The sequence below is a fragment of the Lepidochelys kempii genome, chromosome 9 (genome assembly GCF_965140285.1).
Source record: "Lepidochelys kempii isolate rLepKem1 chromosome 9, rLepKem1.hap1, whole genome shotgun sequence".
NCBI classification, from domain to species: Eukaryota; Metazoa; Chordata; order Testudines; family Cheloniidae; genus Lepidochelys; species Lepidochelys kempii.
In genome coordinates, this window is record NC_136388.1 from 58,444,647 (window position 1) to 58,447,662 (window position 3,016).

The following is a 3,016-nucleotide window of genomic DNA, read 5'->3' on the forward strand; positions in this document are numbered from 1 at the left end:
GTGAAAAGATAGTTGTTTCAATAGCTGTTTTATAATAACAGTTGGTTGGTTTTTATTCCCTTCCCTCCTCCATAATTTTGGGATTATTTTAGGTTACAGTAATGGGTTCTGTTATCATCTTTTGCTGACTATCTGATCTGCTTCTGAGGTTGCACTCCAGATTAGATACATGGGGTGAAATCCTTGCTCCCTTGAAGTCAGATTTCACCCATGTTATATGCAATATGAACATTGATAGATTGTAAACCCCGGAGCATAGTAAAGAGATACCTGCCAACTCCAGGCTGGTCGGGGAAAATCCAAGAAGGCTCTGTGGAAGAAGGGGGTAGGGTAGAAATGGTATCAGAAAACAGGGGAAAAAGAGAAAAATCCTGGCTGTTGTGCATTTTGTTAACGCCCTTGTTTTGATGAGAGTTTGGTGACTGATGCATGACTCTTCCCCAATATTTGAGGTGACAAAAGCACACTCCTTCTCCATAACCCTCTGTAGGAGCTTTGGGTGAAAACACCATCTCAGCCTTAGGCACAGGGGCATTCCCAAGATGCTATACTAATTGATTCATCATCCTGCTCTCTGGCTTTCTCTTCTGCTCCGTCTGCCCCCTCCTCTCTGAAAACCCTTTGTTCACAGATGTACAAATGGCACCTGGCTATGTGGTTGGAATGCCCTTTTCCACTGATCCCCACAGCATTGATACCAGACCTCATTTCGTTCTGAAATCTGGGGTTAGTTGCTTCATCTGAAGAACATATCGCAGCACAGTGTAATTATTCTAGCAGGTGAGATCTTGAAGACAGGGAAAGGGGGCTACCCAAAGGGGTCCTTCCTGACTCAACATCAGAAACAGAAGATGAAATCATCAAGTACTTTACCTTCCCTTGCCAGGTTTTCACAGCACTTCCATCAGCAAGTGCGAGACATGTGGCTCATCTTCTGGAAGTGAATTGCACTTGGGACACGTGCTAGGCACGATCTCCTCAGGTGAGAGTCTCAAAGAGACCTAAAGGAATCAGGAACACATTTCCTTTAGACCCCATTGAAAATCCAGTCCCCATGGTGTCATGGTTTCCTAAGGCTACATCTGCACTGAAACCCCCCCACCTCCGGCAGCAGCGAGTAGGGGGTGTGAGAAAGAGTCATCCAGGTAGAGGGGAAAATACCAAAGAAACCTACCACAATAGCATTTAACTACAAAAAGGGGACCTACACAACAGTGAGGAAGCTATTTAAATGGAAAATAAAAGGAACAGTCACAAGAGTGAAATGCTTGCAAGCTGCACGGAAACTTTAAAAACAGAAAGAAGCTCAAACTAAATGTATATTGTCAAGCTTCCTTCCCCACTCTGAACTCTAGGGTACAGATGTGGGGAACTGCATGAAAGACCCCCTAAGCTTATTCTTACCAGCTTAGGTTAAAAACTTCCCCAAGGTACAAACTTTGCCTTGTCCTTGAACTGTATGCTGCCACCACCAAGCATTTTAAACAAAGAACAGAGAAAGAGCCCACTTGAAGACGTCTTCCCCCAAAATATCCCCCCAAACTCTATACCCCCTTTCCTGGGAAAGGCTTGATAAGAATCCTCACCAATTTGTACAGGTGAACACAGACCCAAACCCTTGGATCTTAAGAACAATGAAAAATCAATCAGGTTCTTAAAAGAAGAATTTTAATTAAAGAAAAGGTAAAAGAATCACCTCTGTAAAATCAGGATGGTAAATACCTTACAGGGTGATCAGATTCAAAACACAGAGAATCCCTCTAGGCAAAACCTTAAGTTACAAAAAGACACAAAAACAGGAATATACATTCCATCCAGCACAGCTTATTTTACCAGCCATTAAACAAAAGGAAATCTAACGCATTTCTAGCTAGATTACTTACTAATTTAACAGGAGTTGTAAGGCTGCATTCCTGATCTGTTCCCGGCAAAAGCATCACACAGACAGACCAACCCTTTGTTCCCCCCGGGCAGATTTGAAAGTATCTTGTCCTCTCATTGGTCATTTTGGGTCAGGTGTCAGCTAGGTTACCTTAGCTTCTTAACCCTTTACAGGTGAAAGGGTTTTGCCTCTGGCCAGGAGGGATTTTACAGCACTGTAAAATACAGAAAGGTTGTTACCATTCCCTTTATATTTATGACACGCCCCCCCAAATCACAGATAGGATGAAACACTGGCTGTGATTTCTTGCTGGAGCTCTAGGGGAAAACAGAGTTAATAAGACACATGCATCTCTGAATATACTACTAACTGTATAAAGACTGACAATATTTTCCACATCTTAAGGACGATTTGGACCAGTTGATTCTGGGAAACTTTCATGGGAGAGTGCATCAGCCACTTTGTTAGAAGCTCCTGAGATGTGTTGTATGTCGAAATCAAAATCGTGGAGAGCTAAACTCCACCGAATATGTTTTTTGTTATTTCCCTTGGTGGTATGAAGCCACTGTAGTGAAGCACGGTCGGTTTGCAGGTGGAAACGCCGTTCCCAAACATATGGGCGTAGCTTTTCCAGAGCGTAGTCAATGGTGTAACATTCCTTTTCACTGATTGACCAGTGGCTTTCCTTCTTAGACAGCTTCTTGCTGAGAAACACGACAGGATGGAACTCTTGATTCGGTCCTTCCTGCATTAAGACTGCTCCTACACCACACTCGGACACATCTGTGGTTACTAGGAATGGTTTGTCAAAGTCTGGGACCCTTAGTACAAGGTCAGACATGAGTGTCGCTTGAAGCTGGTTAAAGGCCTTCTGACACTCTTCAGTCCACTGAACTGCATTTGGCTGTTTCTTTTTGGTTAGGTCTGTCAGTGGGGTGGCGATTTGGCTGTATTGCGGTACAAATCGCCTGTAATATCCGGCCAAGCCTAAGAAGGATTGGACCTGTTTCTTTGACTTTGGGACAGGCCACTTTTGGATAACATCCACTTTGGCCTGTAGGGGGTTGATAGTTCCTTGACCCATCTGGTGTCCAAGGTAAGTCACTCTGTTTAGGCCTATTTGACACTTCTTAG